Source organism: Schistocerca piceifrons, chromosome 3 (assembly GCF_021461385.2).
Source record: "Schistocerca piceifrons isolate TAMUIC-IGC-003096 chromosome 3, iqSchPice1.1, whole genome shotgun sequence".
NCBI lineage: Eukaryota > Metazoa > Arthropoda > Insecta > Orthoptera > Acrididae > Schistocerca > Schistocerca piceifrons.
The window spans coordinates 711,648,400-711,663,471 of NC_060140.1; positions in this window are offsets into that span (position 1 = coordinate 711,648,400).

The following is a 15,072-nucleotide window of genomic DNA, read 5'->3' on the forward strand; positions in this document are numbered from 1 at the left end:
GGGCAGCGGCAGCTGGCTGTGAACAGCGCGTAACGTTGCGCAGTTGGAGGTGAGCCGCCAGCAGTGGTGGATGTGGGGAGACAGATGGCGGAGGTTTGCAGTTTGTCATGAACTGATATATATATATTATGATTTGTGATGATATTAAGGTAAATACATTGTTTGCTCTCTATTAATATCTTTCATTTGCTAACTATCCCTATCAGTAGTTAGTGCCTTCCATAGTTTGAATCTTTTATTTAGCTGGCAGTAGTGGCGCTCGCTGTATTGCAGTAGCTTGAGCAGCGAAGATTTTTGTGAGGTAAGTGATTTGTGAAAGGTATAGTTTAATATTAGTCAGGGCCATTCTTTTGCAGGGATCTTTGATAGTCAGATTGTGTTGCGCTAACAAAATATTGTGTGTCAGGTTAAGCACAGTCCTGTATAATTGTTCTAAGGGGACGTTTCATATGTCGACCCTTAGCCTAGGATACCTCACTGGAATCTTCTGATTTTTCTTGTAGTTTGTGTATTTAGTGTAGCTTTTGTTTATTGCTAGCGCGTAATTGTAGAGAGAATTTCCTTTGTAGTTGCAGTCTTTCATTGTCGTACAGTAAAACAGTTGTGGCATGCATATAGATTTGCACCAAGTATTTCGCAGCTGTAATTAACAAGATATTATTTTCAGTATTATGTTAATGTGTTCTCTTATTTTTGCTCTTCAAATTGTGTTTTTCTGTGTTGTCGTGTGAAATACTGTGACAATAATGGCGTGTGAAAAACGTAATACTAGGCTCCAAAGTAAACTGAGAAATGACAGTGAAAATGAGAGCAGTGTGTTAGCGCCACCGAGTTATGAATTAACTGATGTTCAAAGTAGTAATTTGGTAATTGTGCATAGGGAAATGGAGCGGGCGGCAAACAATGGCGTGGACAGTGAAACAATTAGTGAAGAGGGAAGCATTATCGATCGATCGGTCGGCAACAGCTCGCCTCAGGAATCCGAAATGACAGGACACAATTTCGCAAATACTGTAGATTCAGGTTTTGGGTCATCACCGTTTTCTCAAATAAGTCAAGACACATTTTCTGCTTGTCAAAATGTGAATGTTGTCGGTGCAAATGCACTGCCGAAAAGCGTAGAGAAACAGATTCCAGACACTAATACATTATTATTGCAATTAATGCAACAAATGGGACAAAAGCTTGAAAAGTTAGACACAATGGAACAACACCAGAGACAAACACAGCAACAGTTAGACACAGTGGAACAAAATCTCAAAAAGTTAGACACAGTGGAACAAAATCTCAAAAAGTTAGACACTACACTTGAACAAACACGTGAAGATTTAACCACTGAGTTACATAACATCGAATCGAAATGTCAAAAAGTCTGTAATGACGTAAAAACACAAATTTGTGAGCATTTTCAACCTATTTTTTCGCGGCATGAAAATGCATTACAGAATCACGAAGCAGCCATAAAAGAGCTGCAAACCATTGTTCATGAAAATCTTGAGACCTTGTGGGCTAAATTTGACTCAGTTGCATCTACCGATTCGGTTACGCAACTTGCAAAAGCTCAGGAAAACTTAAAGGACAAAGTAGATACTCTGAAACTTGGTTCAGAAAAACACGCTGAGGAAATAAGTACACTATCAGAGAAAGTAGCCGAACTTTCGGATCAATTCACTAACTTATCTACAAAGGTAGATGATGATCTGAATGACACAAGACCCATAGCCTTCACTGACACAGAAGAGTATGAACAAATAAGAAAATTCAAACAAAATCAGAATCAAATTAATACACAACACCAAAGAGAAATCCGGGAAGTACAAGATCAGCTGACACAGGTAATACAAGAATTACGTATTTCAGAGGACACTCGCGCTCCAACACGGGAAGAGGGACTTAGAAACACGGAAAAGCTGCAAAATAATAACACAGGGCATTTCGGAAGTAATGAAAGAAATTGGGAATGTGCACCGAATTTTGAGATGGAACGGCCGACACGACCTAACAATGACCGATATGCGACTCGCCGTCATGATGATTTTGACTATAAGCTGTTCATTACTACACGTAAATTCAAAACATTTAAGAATTCTGGCAACGACATTCATCCACAAGCATGGCTCCATCAATTCTCTCATTGTTTTCCTCCCAACTGGTCGTTAGAACACAGATTAGAATTTATGTGTGGCTACTTGGAGAATGAACCAGCTGTAAGAATGCGATCGGTCATTCACGATTGCCACAGTGAAGGAGAATTTTACCATGCCTTCCTCTCAGCATATTGGTCTCAAGCCACACAAGACCGCGTAAAACATGGCATCATAATGATGAAACATTTCGAACAATCTGAATTTTCCAGTCTTGTGAAATATTTTGAAGACATGTTGCATAAGAATCAGTATCTTTCAAATCCATACAGCCCCTCAGAACTCATCCGCATTTGCTTAATCAAACTGCCTGAACATTTACGACATATTATTTTGGCAGGACGTTGCAAAGACGACATTGAAGCATTTCAGGGACTCTTACAAGAATTAGAAATTGACACTGACAATCGCGGAACGCGAAACCAGGAACACAGCAATTACAGGTCACATCCGTCGCAATTCCGCGATGAAAGAAGTAATAACTTTACACGACAAGGCTATTCTCACAACACAAATCGTGACCAAAACAGACACCACCCGTATGACAACCGTTGGCAGAGTAGTAATAATTGCAGGGAAAGATCACCTCACCGCGGTAATGACTATCACAGAGACTATCAGAGAAACAGGCAATATGGGAACCAAAATAATTATTATCAAGGGAGACAGAATAACTTTAGACGCAACGGACCAGCGCGCAGTTACGATTCAGGGAGAAATTCTCCACCATGTGACCGACAAGAAAGAAACTATGGAAACTACCGACAAAACGACAGACCTGAATTGCATCAGAACTGGCGGGATTCAAACAGAGCAGGGCCCTCTCGAGGAGGTGAATTTGTAGAAGTTAGGTCTCCAAATCCCAGTAACGACGCGCGGCAACAAAGAGACAGACAATGACTCGCACCGCAGGCATACACGTGCGCCGGCTGGCTCCGAGAAAAATAACATTATATCTGGTACTGCTAATGAGATTTTAATGCAACATTTTGGTTTACTTGAAAATACATTCTGGGTTTAAAGTACTTTCTGTGAGATACCAGACGACTCAGTGGTTAGTTTAAGTGACAGCTACACGATTTTTATCACGACGCTACTAATGAGTGACAATTTACAATGTTGCTTTTGCGGTGTATCTGTTTTATATCTGCACAGTTTTCTGAATTCTTCTGGAAAGAAAAACATGTTTTAGTAGTAACTTTTGTGGTATAGCAACAATGAGACACCGTTTTTCGTGGCACAACATTACGTTACTGTACAGTACTTTCTTCATCACGCCAATAAGCGTAATAAGTATGATATCTATACGCAAAGCATTTCACTTTGTTTATCATGAGGTCAGTACATTGACTTCTGCAGAACTTAGCTTTCGGAGGAAAATAACTACGACACTTCCACAGAGATTATCTTACAACAAGATGCACCTTTAGCGCTACAGGACACGCATTTCAGTGATCAATTTTATACTTAGAACATTTATTTTTAAAGATTTTTGAATTACAAAGAAAGTTTTCCGTGATATATTTCATTCCATTGGTGTAATCTGTAACACCTGAGGGTATAATTACATTAATCCTCAGGGGGGTACACGCTTACTTTGTGTACCATGTGTTTGGCAACCACAAGGAACCCTAGCTAATATGGTATTTGCTTATATAACTTTACACATCGGTACCATATTTCTCTAACACACAAATTACACAGCTATCTGATCATGTAACTGAGAGATAAACTTTTTTATTACATCAGTGACAGATGTTTACGTAATTACACAGTTGGCTAACTTCACACTTATGAAATTGTATTTTGTCTGTACTTTGTGAAACGCTCATATTTTTTCGGAACCATTGTGATACTATGAGAGCTTTGAATGATGTATTTGGTATGGATTCATGATTTTTAAAGTACGTTTGAGGCAGATGACACTTTTGACATGAGCAGAGAATTTTTTTAATTATTGGAGGAAGCTATGACGATTTTGAGATTTGACTGAGGTGTTATGATGTTATTTATACGACGACGATGTGTATTATGCTGCTGAGGTATGTTTACGATTAATAGGCTGAGGCTATATGAGTTATTTGATTATGCTTCATATTTATAATGACGAAATATTGACGAGTGTCGATGGATACGTATATGTATAATGAGGTAAGGAATAATGAGTAGTGTTTAGGGACTCTGATTTATGAAAAGGATGTTGGAAACCAAGAAACGTACTTTAAGAGTTATGAAATGTGTGACTGTATCACAATGCTGACCAATATTTTTTTTTTGGACACTTATATTTATAGGATTTTGTTTCTACAGATTTGCAACGCTAATTCTTGACCTGTGAAATATTTTTATGTGCGACTGTCTCTGTAGCGGAAACTGCTGTCGTAAATATTTCCGTAAGAAAGTTAACGGACCACCTACACATAATGCGTCGTGGGCACCCAGCTGTGTCAGACGCCTGGAGAAAAAGCCATTAGCGCGTGCCTTTCAGAGCACAGGAAAACACCTGGAGAACAAGCCATTAGGGTGTGCCTTTCATCGCTAATGCGACACCCTCGTTACTTGAAAACATATGATTACTCGCACTTTGTGCTAATTGCTGAAATGCTTATGAATTGATGGGAAATATTCGTACATCTGCACACCTGATTATGACAAGTGTCTTTCTATGAGAGTTGAGAGCTACTGACTTACGAAATGCCACATGACTATTGAATGATGTTTTTATGCTTTGGTTTGCGTAATTGCTTATTTCACTTGATATCTGGTTTCCAGCTGTGTTGCAGCATTGCTTTTATAAAATAAAATGCATTTGCTAATGTGAACACTTTCTGTCAACAGATCTATTAAATAATTATTTTATGATCCACATTCTTTAAAAAAGGAGCACTTGGAAAGGAAAGAACAATAAGAAGGAACTAGTAACTGCATACATAATATTCTTTTCAAGTACATGGTAATATTTCTTTTACAATAAGTTGTTGTGGTGCACCACTTTAATTACATAGACATTAAGATGTGAATATACATTTCCCTTATCTGCATTGTTGTTTTTACTGTAATATTTTTTCTTCTTGAGCTATGTCATGTTTAGATATAAGCTGCTGTTTGCCAGGCATAGTGCTACTGAACTTTAATTTGTGTTACTCTGCTAAGCCAATTTTACTACTCATTGATTTTTCATGTTGCTGCACATTGGCTCATATTAGTTGTAATTTTGCATTTTATCTGTTAATTTAGATTTACGGTAGCTTGCTTTGCAATTTTCCAATTTTTTGGTAATTGCTGTTTATATTAATTGTTATGTGATGCTGCATTGCCTCGTTCCTTAGTTTAGCATCTGAGCTCAGTAGATTTAAGTTAGCTTAAGAGGGGGTAGCCTCTAAGAGAATGAGTTGCGATGAATTGAAAGAAATGCATTGAGAAAACAGGTTTAGGTAGGATTTTCTTGGAAATCAATGTTGAGGTAAGAAATGTGTGAACATATAAATACAGAAAGCATGCTTAGATAGAATTTTTTTGGTGGAAACAAAGGAGGAAGTAAGAGGAAAGATATATGAAGTTTTGGGTTGGACTGCAGTACCAAATGTTACACTGAAAACGAACCCTGTCCTTTCCTATTGGTGTTATCCCACTATGTGTTTATGTACCCTTGTGTATTTGTTTTCTTCCTGTCTCTGTGTAGTTTCATAGAATTTTTTCTTCTTTTAATATTAAGCTACATTCACTATGATGAGGAATACTGTTATCCTCAAATATAATTGGCACTAATGATATGTTATTTACTTTGTAAAGATGTTAGACATTATTCATTCTGTTTCAATGTTCATGTGTGAAATTAATGTTTCGAAAACTATTCTCATTATTTTATATATTTACTTATGTCACAATTCCTGTAACTCTGATGGATATGTTATTTCGATTCTTTTGTAAAGCCTGTACTACAAATGTTATCTGTATTGTTACATTCTTTAATGATGTATTTTGTACCTTTGTAATTTTATTTTCATGTTGTAAATTTATAATTGTATAGACGCCAGTTCTTCAAATTAAGTTACATTTCACTGCACACGTTTCTGTTGGTCATAGTATGTGGACAATATATGAGAAGTAGGGACTGTTAGTGTTTGCACGTGTGTTGGTAATTCAGCAAGGGACTGGATAACAGCATTGCTGGTTCTAAGGACAATTAAAAGAAAAACTTTCTGAGTGCACAAGTGGTGGTTTATGGACTTGCTATATTCTCTGCAAGAATCTTCGATGGTGATTGTGCACCTGCACAGTCGCAACGGATGGCTGCTGGCCGTCTCTACCAGGACTACAGTGGGTCTGCACCTCTGGTGGCCCACCAATACCATTATCTCTACAAGGACTACAGTGGGTCTGCATCTATGATGACCTACCAACGCCATTATTTCTACAAGGACTGCAGTGGGTCTGAACACTACTTCTTCAAGACTGCATGGAAATCCACTACTTCTGTGTGCATTGTCTTTTACTGCTCAGACTTTGAGAAAAGAAACGGCAGTTTCACTGTGATGAATGATCAAGACTGTCTTTATAGACTGTGAGAAAATTTTAGCTTTTGACCAACATTGTATCAATAAGTGTGTGCATTTTATATCTTTGTTACTGTAATTGTGAAAAATTTTTGTCAAATCTGTATTGGCCAGTGCCCAACACCATTTGTAAAAATTTTTTGTGGGGAGCATGGGGGCTATGTAAGTAGGCTGTTTATGTTTTCTGTATGTAAGTAGGCTGTTTATGTTTTCTCTATGTAAGTAGGCTGTTTATATTTTCTCTATGTAAGTAGGCTGTTTATGTTTTCTTATTGGCAACGTTACGTAGCGCTCAATATGAAAATCACTGGCTGTGCTGTGTGCAGTCTGTGGCTAGTTTGCATTGTTGTCAGCCATTGTAGTGTTGGGCAGCGGCAGCTGGCTGTGAACAGCGCGTAACGTTGCGCAGTTGGAGGTGAGCCGCCAGCAGTGGTGGATGTGGGGAGACAGATGGCGGAGGTTTGCAGTTTGTCATGAACTGATATATATATATTATGATTTGTGATGATATTAAGGTAAATACATTGTTTGCTCTCTATTAATATCTTTCATTTGCTAACTATCCCTATCAGTAGTTAGTGCCTTCCATAGTTTGAATCTTTTATTTAGCTGGCAGTAGTGGCGCTCGCTGTATTGCAGTAGCTTGAGCAGCGAAGATTTTTGTGAGGTAAGTGATTTGTGAAAGGTATAGTTTAATGTTAGTCAGGGCCATTCTTTTGCAGTGATCTTTGATAGTCAGATTGCGTTGCGCTAACAAAATATTGTGTGTCAGGTTAAGCACAGTCCTATATAATTTGTTCAAAGGGGACGTTTCATATAGGGTACTGGGACGCCCACGACAAAACTGGTATCAAACTGATGACGTCATGAGTTTTCCGCAGCTGGCATGTGGGTCCCAGCCCCTTCCTCCACCCCTCCCCCTCCCCCAACTACTCTATTGGCAGTGTAAGTAGCCTGTTTATTGTTTGAATGTTGGCATCACTATAGACTGCATTAATATCACTCACAGTGCTGTGCGCCCTCTGTAGCAGACACTGTGGTTGGACAGGCTCGGAGTCGATAGTTAATAGTTAGCAGCGTTGGAGGTTACCACTGGTTGGACAGGGATTGTAAAATGATGATTGATGTATTTGCTAATACTTGGATAATGGAAATATTGACTATTATATAATGTTTGGAACTGGATGTCACACGATTTACGGTAAAATCTGCTAAATACATTGTTTTCTCTGCAACAAAATCTTCCCCGTTTCAAACCACATGCCTATTAGTAGTTAGAGCCTATAGTAGTTAGAATCTTTTTATTTAGCTGGCTGTAGTTGCTGCTTACTGTATTTATTGTAGTTAGTATCATGAAGATTCTCTTTGTGGTAAGTGACTTATGTAATGTTTGGGTTAATGTTTGGATTTCTTCTGATCCAGGGCCATTCTTGGGTGTTAATTATTTGCAGTCAGATTCCGTTGCGTTTGTATACTGTGGGAAAGAAATGAATAGAATAACTATGAGTTGTATTTGTCAGGGAAAATTCTGTAGGTCAGTGTTGAAATGATTAAATACCAAAGAGACTGTAGGTTCAGTTGCATTCAGCAGTTTCAGAATTAAATGTAGTAGTTCCAGCAGGAACTTCGAATTTTGGCGAATATTTCGAATTATGGCGGGAATTTAGAATTTTGTAGGGAACTTCTTTGTCCCATGGTTGCGCTGACTACCAACCTCACCCCCACCTGCGAACTGGCGGAAAATTCTAAATGACAGAGCCCTTTCCAGGACTTAAACACTGGTCCTTCTGAACAGAAAATCCCAAGTGAATCCACCGACAAATGGAAACTGTCCAGATGCGTGACAGAAAGGTTAGGTTAGTGTACTTCATTTTTTTGATTGGGAATTTGAAATAAAGATCAGTCTAATTACATGATTAAGCATAAATATGTATCCTAATAAGACAATTATATGCATGTCACTACAAAAGGATGCGAGGTGCCGGGGCAAGCAGTGTATTTAACACTAAATTCTTCTAGAATCTTCATATGGAAATGATGCTCTTAGCCCCCCCCCTTTTCTAACTCCGACTTTTGCTGTTGCATATGGATTAAGAAGAAACGCGAACTGACTCTAATAGACCCTGCAAGTGGAGTATAAAAGAGTTTGGCACCTGCAATAATTTAATTTGATAGAAATTAATTTGATAAATAAGTTTCATTAACGTGGTGAGAAATGAAAGGGTTGGCCTACCGATCTACAGAATGAAAGTTCTGTCCAAAATAACTATTTGATCTGTTATGACTAACTCAAAATAATAAACATAACACATGAAACATTTACATTACATCAAATTGGATACTCAAATAAATACTGTGAAGGGGAGGTTGTCCGTAAACTAGCTTGTGACGTTTATGACCAAGTGGTATGTGGGGCCAATTCCTTGCAACTTAAATCTTAAAGAGAAACACCCAGCCAACCCAACATTAATTGCTGTTACAGTAGTGAGAACTCAGACATTGAACACCCAAGACAGAACCACGTAAGAAAAGACGGGAACAGGCGCGCTCTGTTGAGGTCTGATTATCACAGAGCAAAATTCCCTAATCTGCCGGTGCTGCGGACATACGTTACCAAGCTGTCTTCTGCTGTCAACTGCAAGATACGATCTGGCGTACCGGAAGCGATGGCTGGTTGCCAGTCGTGGTGATGACAATGTCACGAGTATAGCCCAAAACAAATTATCCTGGTCTGGTTGTTCCAGACTAAAGACTTCCTATCAATACAAATGTGCCTCTGAGGGAGATGAAGAAGGCTCGCCACACAATCACTGACGGTACAGTGATTGATTTTAACAAGAGAAGTCACACAGTAACTCCGATACAGTCAACTTTAGCGAAAACTGCTCAAGACGAACAACATAGGCCGCTTGTACACAGAACGCTCAATTGCCAACTGTACTCGGAAAGTTATGTTGAAGTTGAAACTTCAGCAACTTCACCAAAGAGTTACAATTAAGTGAAAGTATATTAGACAGCCAATGGAAGGCAGGCGTCCAGAGCAGCGAGAGCTCAGTCTTGTAACCTACTCCGACCGAAAGGCGAGAGCCGACTCCCTCAAGAGCACCCGTACAAGCCGAACACAGAACATTCCCGCCCGCACGACAATGGCCATGGTTAAAACGTGCCAATCAGCAACTCTAAAACCAGTGGAAAATTCTACTCTATTGCTGACATACTACTATTCCACCAACGGAGATACTTGGCGCCAATTTCTGTGCCGATTTTGCTATGTCACGGAGCTATCCCCTGAGCAAGCCAATCACAGTTATGATTTTGCAGAAAACGCGGGAATTTGCCCGCCAAGACTGCCTGGGATCACAAGTCATTCCCACCCCTCGCTGGTAGCCCGCCAGAAAGTGTTTTCACTAAGTTTCTGCGAAGTAACGGAATCTCCAGCCCAGCCGCTCCTCCAGGCCCCTGCAGGCGTGTCGTCCCTGCTCTTATGACAATGTCGGCGTGTGTAAAGCATCCACTCGACTCCCTCGCACCTGTCAGCTTAACCCTTTCAAGATTAGCAGACCCCGCCTGCCACCGGACCACCCGGGTGACGAGAGATGCTGCGTGAGAAGTCCGCGTGGGAAGGAATAGCAACTTTTCACCGCATGCAATTAGAGAGGAAAATCGAATTACTCAGAGTAAGATGGAAATGTGAGAGGGGGCTCATGCCACCTCTAACGAGTGCCTAAAAGCGCAATATAGCTAAAAAATTGATGATGCCATACAACTAGTTTTATCCTACGGGGGGAAAATTTCACAAAACCGTACGAAATTAGCAGCAGACATGCTCAAACTCAAACCTTCACCTACAAACAGATGGGACAAAATGATGGAGTGGGAGGTATTATCTTTATTTGTTATTCGTGGGACATATGTTCAACTGACGAGATGCTGGTGTTGGACAGAGAGGGGTTTAGTAAGTGTATTACCTATAAGTATAGAGCTAAAGACTGTTTGACGTCACAGCTCACTACAGACGCCTATTCGAAAATCACACTGCAGCCCACGTAATTGAAGCCAATGCACACTACCACAACTGATGGAAAAATGATTCACTGTTCTAATTATACATCGAAATTTTTGCACAAATAAAACCAGCACTCGTAATCAATGAGTCATAGTGCAACACACATACTGGGGAAAATGATACTCAAAAATGATTGCAAATGGGCAGCAGCTGAATGTGGATTCTCCTCGATGTACAGCTGAGAACTAGTCCCCTCATCCCCCCGCCTCCCTTCCTCCCTCCCTGAACGTGTTTATTCGTCATAAATGTAGTGGCACTGCCGCGCGGTATTAGCCGAGCGGTCTGGAGCGCTACAGTCATGGACTGTGCGGCTGTTCCCGGCGGAGGTTCGAGTCCTCCGTTGGGCATGGGTGTGTGTGTGTGTTTGTCCTTAGGATAATTTAGGTTATGTAGTGAGTAAGCTTAGGGACTGATGACCTTAGCAGTTAAGTCCCATAAGATCCATAAGATTTCACATACTTTTTTTTTTTTTGTTGTGGCACTGTCCCATCTCACACGCCACCCCTGGTTGGGGCACAAGTCCATCAGTGACCTCACACCCACTGGAGCATCCCCACAGTGGCCCCTAGTGGCCCCACAAGTGCCCATCATTATGCATGTGAAAACACTTCAATGCAAAAAGTGTATCTGATGTCAACACATGTCTTATAAGCGAGCATCTACCAAAACTGAAAACACAATCGTGGCGATAATAAATGTTCTTTTCCCGTGAAAATAGACACAGTCAAATTTCTTTCAGTTTTATGAGCAAACAAAGTACAGTTCTTATGTCTGGCTCCAGGACGCAATCCATATCTCATTATTTTGTGCCATACAACAAAGTAAAAAAAAAAAAAAAAAAAAATCAGCGTCGCTGCCGATTACAGATGAAAAGACAGTAAAACTGGGGAAAAAATCCACTATTTTGCGACGAAAACTACTCATCACCACAAAATGTCGTCGTTATTTCGAAACTGTCATCAGAGTGATAAAAAGCGAGAGTTTGAACTCCAAGGAAAAAAACATCTATATTAAGCCATTTCTGTCAGTTTGATGGAAATTTACACGAGCTGAGAGCACCTCTCGCATTCAAAACAATGTCAGTAGGTAAACTGTCATGTACGTGTGTATTACAGATATTTCAGACACTTCAAATAACATTACAGAGTACAGGATATAATGGCATTTGGTCACATGTTGTAAAAAAAAACACAATCATTTTATGTTGACAACAAGACGATGTCGCTGTTTTGCACACTATGAAACGTCTTGTTTCACCAATGCGATGCTGTATCACACTTGTATAGACGAAACAAATTTGAGAGGATGTCATCTAATAGAACCTCCCACAACATTTTACCACATCTCTCTCTTCCAAAATATCGAAGCAAATACCGTCTACAAGCTTACATTTGACATTTTTGCTCCATAACTCCACTTTACCGACCTGTCTGTAAAGTTCAAAGGACAATGATTCACAATAGCAGTAGATTCTTTTGTTCTAGTTTTGTAAGCCTTCACAGCTTACTTTCCACAATCTACTCACATGTCACGAAAAACACTATCATTTCTGGATTCCACAATGAGCAATAAATGAAGTGGTGTCTACTTCATAATTAGAGGTTATGAAGTATGAAATAACACAGGACTGGCATTAACACCTATTTTTAAACTAGCAATCATGACAATAATAATAAAAATAGTCATGATTCCTTGAGAACAGCAATAGCCAAGTTCTATTAGCGCTATGAGTAAAATCTGTGTCGTGCTGAGAGAAATACCTGCATCCAAATTTGAACCAGTTATACCACTCCTCATAGTAGAACCTCCTATAACATTTTACCGCATCTCTCTCATCGTATATATCGGAAAACAAATACCATCTGCATATTGACATCAAGCATATTACATATACACAGATCGCTCAATTGGAGCAGGTGGCCAGTGGTCGAAGTCACTTGCACAGAGCTGCACTGTACTGGAAGAAGACCATGTCCTACAGACTGTCAATCACAATGGTGGTTTCCTGTGATGTTATTTCGTAAGCAGTTTAATACATTGTTTTTTCAGCTGTAACACATCCAGGCACCAGGCAGTGTATAACTACAGCTTTATACACCAGCACATACTTCGTTTTTCTATTATGACTTCGAGGTCTGTGTTAAGTGCTAAACTGACATTAACACGATTCTATCCATTGGCTCTCACAGAAGATGGCTTGGTTTAAACTATGCAGCTCCCACAGCACACAGGCTGCTACAAATAAAACAAAGAGGCGATGTTTCTCAGAAACATAAATGCAGAAGATATTGTAACATATAGAAACTGGAGTACAGTGCTGTAGTATATCATACAAATTAAGTGCTGCTCTATCTTTTACATAAGAATAATACTCATGAAGAACTGTCTCCATCCTGCCAATGGATATCTAGCATATCCAAATTGTGGAACTAGGACGATCATGTGATGTCATTGTGGATCTTTAAGAGTATAAAAGAAGATGTGATAGGTGCAGTAGGAGGCCTTGGTTTTTTGTTATTACAGGAGAATCTAGACGATATTGCTACAAGAGATCGGTAATATAGCTTGCATTGAAAATGTTATGCTTTTACGTCACCTACAGAATCGTTTTTCAAAGAGTTTTTTGCTAAGTGCTGGATTGTGGCACTGTCGAAAATTAGTGACAGGCAGTTGAATCGGGAGTTCACATTTGGTAATACGTATGCGTAGTCTCTACATATACGTGTGTAGACCTGTCAGTGCCGGATGGTTGCAGTTCGAAGGCGTAACATGCTTACTGTTTCTCTATAAATTACGTTGTCGGGGGTGCGTATTCTGTAGGTACTGGGTGGGGAAATTCTCAGTTCCAGGATGTTACGCGCAGTTGACATACTGTCAACTAACGAATAACTTATTACCAGGATAAAAAGAGTACCAGAAATCTATAGTTTGGAGATGGCCTGATGTGGTTGTGGGGGTGTATCAGAGCTGGAAGGTGTAAACAAAAGTAGTGCAGCTCATCTAGTAAGCAATAAGAGCACATACTTATGGCAAAAAATGTCAGATCAGCATCAGAAGCGAACTCTGCACACATCTAAACTCACTGTTACAGCCACATGGAGTGGCCATGCGGTTTGAGGCGCCATCTTATGGACTGTGCCGCCCCTCCCACTGGAGGTTCGCATCCTCCCGCAGGCATGGGTGTAGGTGTTGTTCTTAGGATAAGTTGCAAGACTATTAACCGATGACCTCAGCTGTTTGGTCCCTTCGGAATTCACACACACACACACACACACACACACACACACACACACACACACACACCCTATCGCAGATCCTTACACGGAAGAGCGGAAGTCAGATGAAAGTGCAGAACTGGGCCACACTGTGAGTTTCCATCAAGTGCTCACTACAAGAGTCAGCAGACAAGAACTCTGAAGTGTTGTAGCAGTACACTGATTTGCTTCCAGACTATGGGTTTCCAATCTGTGCCACTTGTTGAGCTGTAACCTCCCCACCGTAATTTTAAAGGGAAATAAACATGACAATACTTAATACAAATGGGAGCCGAGTGTAACCTCCCCACAAAAATTTGAAAGAAAGAAATACGACAATATTTAATTATGAATCCTAATGGACATTGCGCTAAGCGTAACCTGCCCACAATGAAATGTACTGACAATGGCAACAAAAATGTGAAATACGCAATCTGACTCGAATGTAAATCCTTCAAAAAAATTAAAGTCCATTCAGTGATAAGAAAATTCAATTAAACCGAAATATCGGTCTTTGGCCCTGTGTAAAACAATCAGAGTTAAAGTCTTACCTCAGAATAAATGGATGTCACATTTCTGCTCTTGTTGTTGCGCACCGCTAGGAGGAACTGCATTGCAAATAATAATATTCTCTTTTTTTGTGATTTTACTAAAAATTTTCTTTTAAAGAAGTGGAGTGAAATGGGAAGTGCAACGAAATCTTTAGTTCAATAAAAATTAAATTTTTGAAAGAAATGCTTTTGAAATAAAAATTATTATTGGGGACTTGTTGGAGAATAGTTACAATAAATAAAATTTTTCATTATCTAATAATTATATTAATTAACAGTATACCTTATTCACCATCTTGACCAGTGTTGCCGACCGCTCTCCATGACGACTATTGGCGTACTGCACTGCACGACTACTACTAGAGTACTGCTCTCAACTAGACAGAGCTACAGACTCGCAACGACTACTGACCGACTCGCAACGACTACTGACAGACTGAGAACCGCTCGCAACACTCGCGCGGTCAAGCGCATACTCTCTGGTCACAGATGCTACAATGC